The 17,000-nt window shown below is 42.5% G+C and overlaps 1 long non-coding RNA gene across 1 annotated transcript; it reads right to left on the bottom strand.

Moving 5' to 3' along the window:
• Positions 1–3,186: 3,186 nt before the first annotated feature.
• On the bottom strand, positions 3,187–5,070 carry LOC140725905 (uncharacterized). Its single transcript, XR_012098508.1, has 2 exons — positions 4,972–5,070; positions 3,187–3,724 (listed from the first exon to the last, which is right to left on the bottom strand). It is a non-coding gene; the product is annotated as an uncharacterized lncRNA (long non-coding RNA).
• Between the last annotated feature and the right edge of the window lie 11,930 nt (positions 5,071–17,000).

The following is a 17,000-nucleotide window of genomic DNA, read 5'->3' as shown; positions in this document are numbered from 1 at the left end:
CTGGAATGCACTGTTTAAGAGACTGGTAGAAGCAGAGTTGCATTAAGAAGTGTGAGATGAGCACCTGATTCATCAAGGCATAGAACAATATGAGCCAGGTGGGAAAGATAGGATTAATATGGATGGGTGTCACTTGTCAGGGTGAATGTGGTTGCATGCTGTCTAACTCTATGATTCTAAATTGTGTGGAGGTTGCTGACCTATGGTGTCCATTTTCCTTACGGTGTCAGCTTTGAATGATGGATAGCAGGTATAGGCAGCTGACATAATATTTCAACTTTATACTTTGGGTCATTGGCTTACTAATCTCACGTGTAACAGGATACAGTTAAAAACTTTGTTTTGCGTACCATCTAGACAAATCATTTCAAAACACAAGAGTTTTGAGGTAGCATAAGGAAAAGCAATAACAGAATGGGCAATATAGTGTTAGAGTTACAGTTACATTTACAAAGAAAGTGCAGTGCAGGTTGAAAATAAGGTGCAAGATCAAAAGAATGTAGATTGGGAGTCCAAGAGTCCATCTTTATCATGCAAGAGGTCCATTCAATAGTTTTATAGCCGTAGTGAAGAAGCTGTCCTTAAACATGGTGTTGTATGCTTTCAAGCTTTTGTATCTTCTACTCGATGAAAGGTCAAAAAGAGTGAATGACCAGCATGGGAGAGGTCTGTGATTGTGCTGGCCGCTTTTCCCAGGTAGTGAGAGGTGTAGACAGAATCCATGGTGGAGAAGGTGTTTTTATGATGGGTTGCACTTCATCTAAATCTCTTTGCAGTTTCTTGCAGAGCAGCTGCCATAGAAAGTTGTGATGCATTTGGATTGAATGCTTCCAACAGAGCTCCTATAAACCTTGGTGAGGGTCAACAGGGACATACCAAATTTCCATAGCCTTCTGAGGAGGAAGAGGTACTGGTGTGTTTTATTGTTCCTAGTGTCTTCATGGCTGGAGCTGGAAAAGCTGTTGGTAATGTTTAAGGAATCTGTAAGGAATAAAGTCAGGAGCTGAGGATGCAGCCTCATAGGACACTAGTGTTGAGGATAGTCATGGTAGAGGTGTTGCTGCCTATTCTTACTGATTGCTGTCTTTTAGTCAGGAAACCAAGGATATAACTTTTGGAGGGAGCTGCTGTGTTCTATATCTCAGACTTTGACAGTGAGTTTGTTTGGATAGTGAGAATAAAGTTTAAGTTTAATTTGCACATAGGTATGCCATTTAAACTTTAACTAATATAAAGGGGAAGGATCTGACAATGGATGCATTTATTATAACCTTCAGCCCTTCAAGTCTGCTCCACGAATCAATATGATCGCACTGATCTGCCCCAGGCCTCAACTCCCCACCGAACCAATTCCCCATTTCCCTCGAGTCCCTGATCTTTCAAAAAAAAAATAGCCACCTCCATTTTAACTACTTATAATAATCCATTCTCCACAGAACTCTGGGGTAGAGAATTTCCGATTTGCTATCCTCAGTGAAAGGAATTTCTATCCACCTCAGCTTTAAATGGCTGCCTGCTCACTTGAAACTATACCCCTAATTTCAGTCTCCCTCACTAGACATCTGAGACCAATTTCATACCCATTAACTTGCCTTTAATCTGAAGTTGAAAATAATGACTTTTTGTTCATCTAGAGTTATGTGGACTCTGCTGGAAAGGCCAGCGTTTATTGTCCATCCCTAAATGATCTTGCTAGATTTTGTTAATTTAAAAGACATTTGGACAGGTGCATCGATAAGAAAGGTTTAGAGAGATATTGGCTAATTGCAGGCAAATGGGATGAGCTACTGTAGGTCAGGTTTCTCGGTTGGCATGGTTAGAAAAGCTGGTGGGCCTGTTTCCATGTGGTATCGTTCTGTGTCTCTATAGCTCTCTTAACAAAATAACAATCTCATCTCAGGAATTAGCCTGGTTAGGTTCTTTTGGAAATCAATTTTCTCCAATGCAACTCTATCCTCTTTTAAGTAAGGAGATCAAAACTGTGCACAGTATTCCAGGTGCAGCCTAACCAACACCCTGTACAACTGCAACAAAACCTCCCAATTCCTAAGCTCCAGCCCCTCCACATGGAAAGAGCACAGAGCTAACACGAGCTGCAGAGAACTGACACAAGATACTACGGGTCTGGTAGTGAGTCGGGAGATATGTAGCCTGCAACTTCAAGTCATTGAAATGACCTCCGTCTCCCCTCTTTCAGTGACCAAGGTTCTTGCTCAAGATATTGATTTATAATTGTTGAATTTCTCGGTTTCCCCTTGCACCTGTTTAATGGGCGCAGGCAGTAAAGATATGTGTGGGAAAGATGAGCAGATTAATGAGGTATTGCATACACATATCATGTCCCAAGCTGCTCCAGTGTCATGCCCACTTAGCAACTACAGGCAATGACATTATAGCTTCACCTTTGAGAGTTTAGCTTACAATATTAATAGGATGTTTGAATGTTAATAGATGATTCTGCAAATACCCCATCATGCATCTGCTCTGGAGAGTGCTAATAAGATAACACCACCAAACAGCAATTATCCTCTGTCAGACTGACAAAATACTGTGTTAGGGTTTAATTTAACTAAAATTACCAGTCAATGAAATAATGCTGTCCTCTGGCTGATAGATAATCTAATTTTACAGTAGAGATTAAAGTAAACATGGGTGCCACACTGGCATTCATAAAAAAAACAGGTTTTGAAGGATTGTGTAGCAATAGGCGACAGATAAGACTCATGATTTGTACTGCTGTACATTGAAGCAAAGTTTGGATTGATGGCAAAGATAACCTAAAATAAACTGTAGACAATCTTGCTCACAATAGTAATCATCAACAGAAAGATATAGCCATTTCCTGCATGATTACCAACAGAGCAATAAACGCATTTGATTATGTACAGCTAGTGGTATTTTATTTATAATGTGTGTTGATGAAATAATTATATAATAGCAATGATTCCCCTGCCTTTGAAGTTACTGCTGGCGATTCTCCATGTGGAAGTAGGGGACAAAGGATTTCCGGATCTATTTCCATCCAATATTCATAACAGAGCATTAATATTAAAACAATATGGCCAAATGAGTTAATCACTCTGTCTTCTCTGGATATTATGTAATTGCAAGCTACATATTATTGTAGAGCCAACATAGAGATTTCTTCATCAGTGTTTCTATAGCAACAACAAAACTTAACAACAATTGGAGTTCTATACACCTTTAATATTGCAAAAAAAATCTGAAATGCTTCACAGGGTGTATCAAACTAAGTTGGCAAATTGGTTTATTAGTGTCATGTGTACCAAAGTATAGTGACAAACTTTGTTTTGCATGCCATCCATACAGATCATTTCAGCGCACCAGTACATCAAAGTTGAGAAAGGATAAAGCATTGACAGAATCCTCCTGTGAGGTCAAAGGACTATTATGTCATACGAGAGGCCCGTTCAGTAGTCTTATAGAAGCTGTGCTTGAGCCAGGTGGTACATGCTTTCAGGCTTTGCATTTTATGCCCAGTGGAAGGGGTGAGAAGAAGGAATGTCCAGGGTTAGAGAAGTCTATGATTGTTTGCTGCTTTATCGAGGCAGAAAGAAATGCAGACTGAGTCCGTGGATGGCTAATTAGTTTTTGTGATGTGATGAGCTGTGTCCACAGTCGCCGCTGTTTCTTGCGGTCCTGGGCAAAGTAGCTGCCTTACCAAGCCATGGTGCATCCAGATAAGATGCTTTCTATGACACATCTATAAAAATTAGAGAGAAACAAAGAAAACATGTCAAATTTCTTCAGCAGAGGCAGTGGTGCACTCTCTTGGTTGTGATGTCAACTTGGGTGGCCTGGCTATGCTCCATTAAAAAAAAAATCAGCATTTATATAACACAGTTTTGTAAACTCAAGGCTTCTTAAATTTCTTTAAAGCAATTAAATACATTAATGGAAAGTAGCCAGTTTGCACACTGAAAATTCCTGTAATCTGCAAAGAGATTATGACCAAATATTTTGCTTTTGTGTCATTGGATGCTGTGTTAACAGTTAACTCCTCCGCTCTTCTTCAAGGAAATGCAATATCAATCAGAGTAGAGTTTTATTTTAATGTCTTATCCAGCAAGCTGCTCTTCTGACAGTGTAGAACTCCATCAGTGCTTAGCCTGATAGTCTAGATTCTGGTGTCTAAGTCTCTGGAATGGAATTGAGCACAATAACCTCTGAGGTCTATGCGTGTGTATATGTGTGCCCACATGTGTATGTCTGTGTGAAATGGTTTTTTTATGTTTGTGTATGTGAGTGCGTGTGTTTGTGCATGTGTGCCTGAGAGAGAGTTTGTGTGTGTGTGTGTGTGTGTGTGTGTGTGTGTGTGTGTGTTTAAGTGGTATTTTGCATTTTTATTTGTGTATGGGAGAGAGCATTTGTGTGTCCTTGTTAGCGTGTATCTGTGTGTCAATAGGTTTGTGTGATGTGCATGTGTGTGCGTGTGTGTGCAATTGTTTTGCATTGATGTTTGCAATTGATAGATTTTCATGCTTTGTACTGTACTGCTGGTACAAAACAACCAGTTTCACGTCATTTGTCAGTGATAATAATTCAGATTGTATACATTTGTGTGTGTGTGTGTGTGTGTGTGTGTGTGTGTGTGTGTGTGTGTGTGTGTGTGTGTGTGTGTGTGTGTGTGTGTGTGTGTGTGTGTGTGTGTGTGTGTGTGTGTTAGTTATTGTTCGGTGGTCATGCCTATCTATGTAGATGCCTGAATATATTTAAAATATGTTATTTTACTCTTTTCACTGAGAATATTTAAAATAATTTTCACATTTCCATTTAAACAGTGGGGAATGACATGTCAAGACACTATAGTAGAAGCATTTGAAGTCAGTATAACCAAATGTCAGGAGGGTTGCTTAAACTGCCAAACGACACTCATTTAGCACTGGTGACTAATGACTAATTTCTACCCCAGTGCGTCCACATTTAATACTAACCAGGTTCATCACTGACCTTTGTTTCTTCAACTATCGATGACTGTTCTGCATTCTCCAACAAACGGTCGTGTGAAATATTTCTAATACAACATTGAAATGAGGAGCAAAGATCAACTACGACTTTGAGAAGCCGAACGTTGCTGTGCTGATGATGAATTAGAGCAGATCTATGGGATGACTAATATTCCCACGAAGAAAAATTCCATATGTGGAATCTTGGGATGCCCTATTCATTAGCAGCTCCTGCTGCTGTCATCCCATTAATGAAGTCTGCCATCACCCTCCCACTGGGCAGAGAGTTAATTCTATCATGGCGAACATCTGCTCCATGGGAACACAAGAAATTAACATTCAGCCTTTGATTAAGAGTGGAGAGAAAAAATCATGCAGCCTTGAAAAAAGTCTGAAATTTTGATTTGTGTCATTGAGGGGGAAATTGTCTTTTATTTTCACTGGGTGCATACTTTTCAGAGCAAGGACTGGGCAGAAGGTGGGTGCTACAGAATTGTTTTTGACTCAGAAGGCAATGGGTTAAGGCCCACAGCAGAGGTCTATGCACAGTGGTTTGGACAGCAGAGTGCCAAGGGATGTTGCAATATCCTTTGGGTCACATGTTAACTTGAGACCCTGTCTGTTTATTCAGATGACTGCAAATGATCCTGCGGTATCAAATCAAGGAACAGCGGGAGTACTCGCTGGTGTGCTGACCAACATTAATTCCCCAAGAGTAATCTGTAAAACAGGTTAACAGTCTGCAAGAACATTAGAGACGGAAGAATGAGTAGGTTATGCAATGCTTCATGCCTGGCTTGCCGTTCAATAAGATCATGGCTGATCTTTGCCCTCAGCATCATTTCCTGAACTAGCACCATCGAACATAGAACAGTGTAGCACAGAAACAGGCCCTTTGGCCTACAATGTTGCGTTGAACATGATGCAAGTTAAACCAGCTCTCTTCTGCATGTGCATGATCTATATCCCTCCATTCCCTGCATATTCAAAAGTCTATTTAACAGCATCAAAAATAAATATACTGCTTTGGATACTGTTGGGTGTGGGGGTGGGGGGGGGGGCTGTGGAACAACCTACCAGGGGAAGCCACAGTGACCAGGTTTCTGGCACTGAGTCTGGTGCTGTGGCTCAGAAGGGAAGGAGAGAGAAGAAGAGTGCTGTCGTGATAGGGGATTCCGTAATTAGAGGAGCAGAAAGCAGGTTCTCTGGATGTGAAAGAGACACCTGGATGGTATGTCGCCTCCCGGGTGCCAGGATCAGGGATGTCTCAGACTGGGTCCATGGCATTCTAAAGGGGGAGGGTGAACAGCTGGAAATTGTGGTACATATTGATACTAATGACAGAGGTAGGAAAAGAGTGGAGGTCCTGAAGAGAGAACATAGGGTGTTAAGAAGAAAGCTGAAAAGCAGGACTTCCAGGGTAGTAATCTCTGGATTTCTGCCTGTGCCATGTGCCAGTGAGGGTAAGAACAGGATGACTTGGCAGATGAATGCTTGGCTGAGAAAGTGGTGCAACCGACAGGGTTTCAGGTTTCTGAATCAGCGGGATCTCTTCTCAGGAATGTGTGACCTGTACAAAAGGGATGGGTTACACCTGAACCCAAGGGGAACAAATATCCTTGTGGGCAGGCTTGCTGGAGCGGTTGGGGAGGGTTTAAATTAATTTGGCAGGGGGATGGGAACCAGAGTGATAAAGCTGAGAATGCAGCAATTAGTATACAACCAGATGCAGTGTTTACTGAGACTGTGAGGAAGGGCAGACAGATGATAGGGCAAAATTACAGTGAGTAGGATGAGATAAAGTGTAACGGGGAACAAAATCAAAAAGGGTGATGAATACACAACTGTGGCAGATACCAGCAGAATGCTAGAAATAAGAGAGTGTCAGGAACAGAAGTGAGTGCTGTTGCTTTTAATAAGGATAAGGTGCTTGAAAAGCTGAAAAGCCTAAAGGTAGAAAAGTCACCTGGACCAGATGGCCTACACCCCACGGTTCTGAAAGAGGTAGCTGAAGAGATTGTGGACTCATTAGAAATGATCTTTCAAGAATCACTAGATCCTGGAATGGTTCTGGAGGACTGGAAAATTGCAAATGCCACTCCACTCTTCAAGCAGGGAGGAAGGCAGAAGAAAGGAAATTATAGGCCAATTAGCCTGACTTAAGTGGCTGGAAAGATGTTGGAGTCTATTATTAAGGACAAGGTTCTGGGGTACTTGGAGGCACATGATAAAACAGGCCAAAGTCAACTTCTCACCTTAAATGCATGACCTCTAGCATCTGGCATTTTTACTTTGGGAAAATGATTCGCAAATCTTACAAACTTCTACTAGATCTCCCTTCAGCCTCTGATGCTTCAGAGAAAACATCCAAAGTTTGTTGAGCCTTTCCTTTTAGCTCATACTCTCTAATCTGGGCAGCATCCTAGTAAACCTCTTCTGCACCTTTACTAAAGCCTCCACTTCCTTCCAGTAATGGAACCACCACAAATGCACACAATAAGTTGCACACCTTATCTCTTGATTTCCTCCAAAGATCTGCTGATGCCTTTGTTGATCACACTCAAGGACTCAGACTCAGTTTCAAATTCAGTTTATCATACACACCACTGCAATAGGATGGAGGGACCAGAAGAGGTTTTCTGGACTGAGAACTCCAAAGGTTCACCAGCCCACGGGCGAAGAACACGAACATGCTCAAGGAAGTCTTCATGTCAGGCTGCATTTATGGAAAGAAGTAAGCAGTCAAAGTTCCAGGCTAAGACCCTTCATCAGGAATGGAAAAGAAGGGCCAGAAGCCAGAATAAGAAGATAGGGGAGGGAGAGAGTACTGTTTGGCAGGTGATAGGTGAGAGCAGATGAGGCAGAAGATGGGTGGGTGGGGATGAAAGGAAATTATGTGAGAAGTTGGAGGTGAAAGGTGAAAGAGATAAAGAGCGGGTGAAAATTGAATCTGATGGAAGAGAACAGATGACCATGGAGTAAGTAAGGAGGAGGGCAACCTGGAGAAAGGTGGTGGGATGAACTGAGGGGAGTAGTTATTGGATATGAGAAAAATCAATGCTCATGCCGTCAGGTTGGAGACTAGCCCAATGGAATATGTGATGTAACCCCTTCAATAATATACACTGCCTCCCTCTTCATCCTCCCCTTCCCCTCTTTATTCAGACCACCTGCCCCCCTCCCCTCCACTCTCACTCTTGATGTATGATTTCAACATGCACAGTAGACAATTCCTTTCCTCACACAGACAATGCTCGACTCAGGCACTCCTCAGCAGATTGCGTGTTGCTCCAGATTCCAGCATCTGCAGTCTCTTCTGTCTCCAACATACAAGTGCCAGATGCTGCACAGTTTGTTCTGCGACAGAAGCTTGAAGTAGTTAGGCATGTTTTAAAATGTTAATGGCATGACATAAATGCAACCTTGTGTTATATATTTGGTTTAAATTCTGCTCCGCCGAAGTGAACACAAAGTATAGGCTGACACTCGGTGACACTGATGTCAGAGCAGTAAGAGCCACTGCTTCCCATCCAATGACGCAGGTTTGATTCAGACCTCTGGTGCTGTCTGTTTAGATCTTGCATGTCCTTTTTCCCTCCAGAAACCCAAGTACCCTCCCCCACCTCAGAAATATACAGACTGGTGAGTTAATTCGTTGCAGTATATTGCCCGTGGTAAGTAGGTGAGTGGTAGAATCTGTGAGAAAGTTCAAGGTCAAAAGTCAAAGTCAGTGTTGAGTTTATTATCATATGCACGAGTACATGTATGCACAGGTGCAATGAAAATCCTGCAACAGCATCGCAGGCACATACTGTAGCACTGGAAACACATTCACAAGAAAAAACATAAATTAGATATAAATGATGCACAACCTTTACAAGAAAGAACACATTTATAACAAATGACAAAGTCCAATTTTGTGCAAAGTGGCCAAGGTGGTCATAATTTTGCTAAAGTGAGGAAATGATTGGGGATGGGCCAGCTGGTTGAAGGGAAGTAGTTGTTCTTGAACCTGGTGGTGTGGGACCTCAGGCTCATGTAACATTCTGCTCAATGACTGCAGCAATAAGATGACATGGCCTGGATTGTGGGGATCCTTGTAGATAGACATTGGTTTCTTTAAGCAGTTGATAGGAACATGTGGAGAATAAAATGGGATTAGTGTAGAATTAATGTCAATGAATGTTTGAGAGTCAACACAGACTCAATAAGCCTATTTCCATGCAGTATCCTTCCAAGCTGTTGAACAAAGGGATCTGGGTGTACAAATCTATAATTCCTTGAAAATGATGTCACAGGTAGATAAGGTCATAAAGAGAGCTTTTGACACATTAGCCTTCATAAACCAGAGTATGGAGTACTGGTTATGTTGAAGTTGTATAAGACATTGGTGAGGACAAAATTGTGTGCAGTTCTCATCACCGACCCACAGGAAAGATATTAATAAGATTGAAAGAATGCAGAGAAAATTTACAAGGATGTTGCCTGGACTTAACATGAATTAAAACGAAAGGTTGAATGGGTTAGAACTTTATTCCCATGAGCGTACAAGAATGAGGGAAGATTTGATAAAAATATAAAAAAAATTTATGAGGGGTAAATATAAGCAGGCTTTTTCTACAGAGATTAGGTGAGATTAGACAGAGCATTCATAGGCTAAAGATGAAAGGTGAAATATTTAAGGGATACCTGTAAGGGAACTTCTTCACTTGGAGGGTGGTGAGAGTGTGGAATGAGCTGTGAGCGGAAGTAGTGGATGTGTGTTCAATTGCAACATTTACGAGAAGATTGGATAAGTACATGCATAGGAGGGGTATGATCAATGGAACGAGGCAGAATAACAGTTAGATACAGAATAGATGGACTAAGTGGTATGTTTCTGCGCTGTGGTGCTCTCTGATTCTATGACACCATGAATTCGTACACGACTGAGTAAGTTCTGCACTGTCAGATGCACTCACTTCTGACTTAAATATTAAAATATTTGCAGATTAATAATTAAAAATTAACCCCACTCTCCACTTTTCCAGGTGACACTATGATGAAAAAGAACAAGGAATGAAGCACTGATACACTGGCCAATACTTAAGCCTCAGCAGTGATAAACGTGATTGTCTTTTGGAGTTTACTGTACAATACTTGGAGGCAGCATTCAGTGTGTTACAAGAGTGACTACGTTCAAAGAGTATTTAATTGGATATAAAGAGGATTCAGAAGTGCTAGGGTAGTGAGGGACAGCATGTTAAAGCAACTATTTAATTCTTATCCTGCAGGTACAATCAATACTGAGGGTTTATTCCTGCCACTCAGAGTTATGAAAAGTATCAGGCTCCATATGGGTTCCCAGGGAGTAATTCTGCAGATGTAACATTCCTCATGATGCCCATCTGATGAATTAAGGAAGTGATGCCATTTTATGAAAGTCATAATATCTAAAAATTACAACTTTTATGGATGCAAATGAATCAAGGCATTGAGAGAAATTGCTGTGGATATCATCAGGGAAAATGGTCTATTTATTTAATGGATTCTCATTTGCAGCATAAGGTAACTGGTGGCAGAGGCAATTTCAATGCAAATGGCCTTCTCCCTGATGTATATCACAGCAAAACTCAGTGGGAAACGCACTGAAAGCCAGAAGATCACTCCACACCAGTCTGTTCAGGCCAGTTACAAATAATAAATAGTAACTTGTTGGTTGCTCCAGGAACAGTCTCTGAACGTCCTCCACCTGTGCACATCTGCTTAGCTTCTGTTATGGGTGAAAGTCCATTTCACTGAATCAGCATTTACTTCAGATAGGAGGCAGCCACAAGAGTGTGCTTGACTAATTCAGGAGTAAATGCTACACAATGCTGGCATTCTTCCTTTGTAGTTACTTGATTGAATGGTGCAAATAAGGATGATAGGATGTTTCATTAGTTCTAAGTTGGTAAATGGGTAAAATGGTTTATTTTAGTCATATGTACCTGTCATAACAAAGGACTCTACCACAGGGTCTGGGCACTCCTGCAAGCGGGCTGCAGAATGAGGTTGTTAGTCATGCTCTTGAGTTGAACATAATGGCTGTATTGAACTCCCTTCCTCGCAATTCAGTCTTGTGAAGTCTTGGCCAAAAGCACAACAATATCGACACTCCCTGCTTACCTTTGCCCTTGTTCTGGGAAAGAAGACTACTGTTTATATTGCCATGGTAAAGGAGTGGTAATTATTTAGTATTAAGTATTAATACTTCTGAGTCACAGTTTTGGCATTTGATTTCAGTTTGACAGTTTTAGTTAACGGCCCTGTCGGTCTATTGTTATTGTTTATTGTTTTCTCTTTAATTCTGCACAGTTCCTGTAGGTACTCAGTGAACTGTTCATCCACTTCAGTGTCTCTCTCTCTGCACTTGGGCCATAGCCCACATCCTTGTCAGTAAGACTTCATCACTAACGCCCCGACTCCTATGACAGCATCTGGACTATAACCAAGTATTCCTCCACCTGACAGATACTCTGGTGACCCCAACATCTGCAGGAATTTTATTACACAATGTGAGCTGACTTTCCAAGCCCAGCCAGGTCAGCTCAGTGATGATGCATGCAAACTGGCGAATCGCTTAGAAGGACCCCCACTTAGTGTGTTCAACACTCTACTGGAACAAGGAACCCCCACAGCCCAGTCTTTCCAGCAATTTGTAGTTGAGTGCAAGAGAGTTGTTGATCTTCCAGTATGGGTTAGGAGGCTGCCCACCATCTCCTGGGCCTGCGCCAAGGGAAAGGGACAATGAGGGACTACTCAGTAAATTTCCGCACAGTTGTAATTGAGATAGGGTGGAACAAGAGATCCCTCATCATTGCCTTGCAGCAGTGGCTGAGCACAAGAGCCCAGCATGAGTTTGCAGTGCCTGACGAGCAGAACAGCCTGGATGACCTGATAAATCTAGCTATTTGAATACAAAAATACAACTTCAGATACTGTGGATCAAAGAATACGTACACGACGCTGGAAGAACTCAGCAGGTCAGGCAGCATCCGTGAGAAAAGAGTAGCCAACGTTTCGGGCCGAGACCGAGACCCTTCATCAGGAATGGGGGGGGAAGAGAGGGCCAAAGCCTAGTAATAGAGATAGGGGAGGGGGTAGGGCCTAGAGGCATCCTGTCCACCTATTGTCGAGATAGATGCATCAGATGTCAGCATTGGAGCTGCACCCTCTCCCAGTGCTCTGCTGTGGTTAATCGGCTTTTCTGTCGCTTGACTCCTGTACAGTGTAACTATGATGTCAGGAACCAATAAATGGCTGTCAAGGAGGCCCTGGAAGCATGGTTACACTGGCTGGAGGGGGCAGAAGCCCCTTTTTGGTATGGGCAGATCACAAGAACCTCTCCTACATTCAGGATGCCAAGAGACTCAACTCCCGTCAAGTTTGTTGGGCTCTCTTCTTCATATAGTTTAATTTCACCCTCACCCACATTGCAAGGCCGCTGAAGCCAAGGAAGTCTGGCTGGCATTTAGAGACCTTCCTTTGAAGGGTGAGAGCTGCAAGTTGGCCTCACACTATACGGGACCATTCATAGAGCAGAAGGCTATCCACAAGCTTTCTTATACTTTGCACCTGCCATCATCGTGTTGGTACATCCTTGACAATACCAAGTTACAGTGAAAAGCTTTGTGTCGCACGCCATTCATACAGATCATTTCATGACCTCAGTACTTTGAAGTAGTACAAGGGAAAAGTAATAGCAGAATGCAGAATACAATGTTCTCTAAATGCCAGCCAGACTTTGCTGACAGATTAGGGCTCTCAAGCCATGAGAGAAAGTCTGGCTGGCATTTAGATCAATCAGCCTACTAGTCATATTGTTTCTGAGCGTGCAGTAGAGAAGCCTTGACCCATCTCCACATGAATATTTCAGTCCCTTCAAACCTTCGTCCGTGACACCTCACAGGCTCTTGATCTTTACAAGGATCTCAAGTTCCCTGGACCACATCATCTTGTTTTTACTATGGATGTCCAGTCCCTTAACACCTCCATCCCCCACCAGCAAGGCCTCAAAGCTCTCCATTTTCTTCTGGACACCAGACCTAACCAGTTCCCCTCCACCACATGCTCCTCTGCCTAGCGGAACTTGTCCTCACTCTAAATAATTTCTCCTTTGGCTCCTCCCACTTCCTTCAAACAAAAGGGTAGCCATGAGCAATTGCATGGGTCCCACCTATGCCCGCCTGTTTGTCAGCTATGTAGAACAAGTCTATGTTCCAAGCCTACATTGCTGACCATCCCGCACTATTCCTACGCTGCACTGATGACTGCTGATTGCATTAGTGCTGCTTTCTGCCCCCGTGCTCAATTCATCAACTTTATCCACTTTGCCTCCAACTACCACCCTGCCCTCAAATTCACGTGGTCCATTTCCAACACCTCCCTTCTCTTTCTTGATCTCACTGTCTTTATCTCCAGAGACAGCTTATCCACCAATGTTTTGTAAAAACCCACAGACTCTCACAGCTACTCAGACTATACCCCACCCTGCTACTTATAAAAATACCATCCTCTTTTTCACAATTCCTCCATCTCCATCGCATCTGCTCTCAGGATGAAGCTTTTCATTCTAGAAATAAGGAAATGTCCTTCTTTTTCGAAGAAAGGGGCTTCCCTTCCTCCACCATCAATGCTGCGCTCAACCACATTTCTTCCATTTCACGCACATCTGCTCTTAACCCATCCTTCTGCCATCCTACCAGGGATAGGTTTTCTCTCATCCTCATCTACCACCTCTCCAGCGTCTGCATCCAGCACATAATTCTCCGAAACTTTCGCCACCTCCAATGGGATCCCATTACCAAACATATCTTTCCCTTCCCCCCCCACCCCACTTTCTGCTTTCTGCAGGGATCACTCCCTGTGCGACTCCCTTGTCCATTCATCCACTGATCTGCCTCCTAGCACTTATCTTTGCAAGTGGAACAAGTGCTACACCTGGCCCTAGACCTCCTCCCCCACTACCATTCATGGCCCCAAACAGTCCTTCCAGATGAGGCAACACTTCACCTGTGAGTCTGTTTGAGTCATTTACTGTGTTTGGTGCTCCCAGTGTGGCCTCCTGTATATCAGTGAGACCTGATGTAGATTGGGAGACCACTTCATCGAGTATCTGTGCTCCATCCACTAGAACAACTGGGATCTCCCAGTGGCCACCGAACTTAATTCCACTTCCCATTCCCATTCCAATATGTTCATCCATGGCCTCCTCCACTGTTATGATGTGGTCACACTTAGTTTGGAGGAACAACACTTTATATTCCATTTGGGTAGCCTCCAGTCTGATGGCATGAACATCGATTTCTCAAACTTCTGGTAGTGCCCTCCACCCCGACTTCACCAGTTCCATCCTGTTTTCCTTCTCTCACGTTATCTTCTTGCCTGCCCATCACCCCCTCTGGAGCTTCTCCCTACTTTTTCTTTCTTCCATGGCCTTCTGTCAATTTCCATCTTAAATATACCCACAGTCTTGACCTCCACCACAGATTCACTGCACTTTGACTAAAAAAAAATCCTCCTTACCTCTGTTCTAAAAGGTAACCCCTTAGCTTTGAGGCTGTGCTCTCCTGTTCTGGATACCCCCACCATAGGAAACATCCTCTCCCCATCCACCCTATCTAGTCATTTCAATATTCAGTAGGTTTCAATGATTTTGCCCCCCACCCCTGACATTCTTCTAAATTCCAGTGAGTACAGGCCCAAAGTTCCAAATGCTCCTCATATGTTAACCCCTTCATTCCTATCATCTTTGTGAACCTCCTTTGAACTCTCTCCAATGACAACACACCCTTTCTGAGATATGGGGCCCAAAACTGTTGACAATACTCCAAGTGCAGCCTGACTAATATCTTATAAAACCTCAGCATTATCTCCCAGCTTTTGTATTCTATTTCCCTTGAAATAAGTGCCAACATTGCATTTACCATCTTTACCACAGACTCAACCTATAATTTAACTATCTGGGTGTCTTGCTCAAGGACTCCTAAGTCCCTCTGCACTTCTGATATGCGAACCTTCTCCCCATTTAGATAGAAGTCCACACTGTTGTTCCTTTTACCAAAATGTATTATAATTCATTTCCCAACACTGTGTTTCATCTGCCACTTTTTTTCCCATTCTTCCAATTTGTATTTCTTCCTACTGCAATTGCATTGCTTCCTCAGCATTACCTACCCTTCCACCTATCTTCGTATCATCCGCACACTGCCACAAAGCCATCAATTCCATTATCCAAATCATTGACAAACAATGTGAAAAGTAGCAGTCCCAATACTGACCCCTGAGGAACACCATTAGTCACTGGCAGCCAACCAGAAAAGGCCCCCATATTCCCACTCACTGCCTCTTGCCTGTTAGCCATTCCTCTATACATGCCAGTATCTTACCCGTAACACCATAGAATTTTATCTTGCTAAGCAGCCTAACTGGCCTATAATTACCTATCTTTTGCCTTCCTCCCTTCTTAAATAGTGGAGAGATATTTACAATCTTCCAGTCCCTGGGGCAATGCCAGAATCAGGTGATTCTTGAAAGATCATAACCAATGCATCTGTTATCTCTTCAGCAACCTCTCTCAGGACTCTGGGATGTAGTCCATCTGGTCCAGGTGACTTATCCATCTTAAGACCTTTGAGTTTGCCTAGCATTTTTCTTTTGTAGCAGCAATGGCACTCATTCCAGCTCCCTGACTCTCATGGACCTCTGACACACTGCTAGTGTCTTCGACAGTGAAGACTGATACAAAGTACCCATTAAGATCATCTACACTTTCTTTGTCCCCCATTACTACCTCACCAGCATCATTTTCCAATGGTTCAATATCAACTCTCACCTCCCTTTTACTCTTTATATCACTGAAAAAACTTTCAGTATCTTGCTTCATATTATTGGCTAGTTTGCCCTTGTATTTCATCTTTTCCCTTCTTGTAGCTTTTTAGTTGCCTTTCATTGGATTTTAATAGCTTTCCAATCATCCAACTTCACACTCATTTTTGCTACCTCATATGCTCTTTCCTTAGCTTTAATGCAGTCCTTAACTTCCCTTGTCAGCCTTGATTGCCCACTCCTGCTATTTGAGAACCTCTTCTTCTGTGAGCCATATCTATCCTGCACCTTGTGAACTATTCCCAGAAACTTTAGCTGTCTCTGGTCTTCTGTCATCCCTGCCAGTATCCTCTTCCAATCCACCTGGGCAAGCTCCTCTCTCATGCCTCTGTAATTCCCTTTATTCCTTTGCAATACCTATCAACCCCAAGGTCCCTCTGTTCCAATATACTGCTAGAGAAATTGATGTTCATGCCAATGGATTGGGCACTACACAAATGGAATGTGCTCCTCCAGATTGAGAGTAGCTTCATACTGGCAGTAGATTCTCTATGTCATAGAACATTGTAGCACAGAAATAGGCCCTTTGGGGGCCTAGACTGTAGGCTAGTTCAGAATATCTTGAAAGAGGTTATACAACCATGAATATATTTTCATTTCTTGGTAGTGCATGTGGGACAAAGAGCTGGTATGGTAATGGCTTCAGCAAATCATCACTAAGCAGATCATTCCACTACAGCAATAGAGAGAACAACTAAATGTTCTCCATAATACCAAAGGAATAAGAAAATAAATTCACAAAAAAAATGGAGTGAAACTTCAAAATAGTAGGAATTGCTTTTTATTCAGACTGGTATCGTAAATCTTTGAGCGTGTTTGTCACTTCTTCAGACGTGCAGTGTCATTTACAGCACCAAGCAGATTAATGCTGATGGCAGCTGTCTATCCATAATGTGTTTCAAGCCTTAATGATGAACCACTGGTTGAATAAAAAGATCAACTTACTTACTCTTCAGGAGCGCTTATTTCCCGAAAAGCCATCAACAATGTTTGACCAACTTTTGAAGCAATTTTCCTTTTCAAAACAATGACAGACTCTGATCCATTTGTCATTGGTGGAAATGATACCAGCCAAGATGAGCTTATTCTTAGTGAGATCAGCTCTTCTCAAGAAAGTTTCTTGAA

Source organism: Hemitrygon akajei, chromosome 4 (genome assembly GCF_048418815.1).
Source record: "Hemitrygon akajei chromosome 4, sHemAka1.3, whole genome shotgun sequence".
In the NCBI taxonomy this organism is placed as follows: domain Eukaryota; kingdom Metazoa; phylum Chordata; class Chondrichthyes; order Myliobatiformes; family Dasyatidae; genus Hemitrygon; species Hemitrygon akajei.
This window is presented reverse-complemented; position numbering and strand designations above follow the sequence as displayed.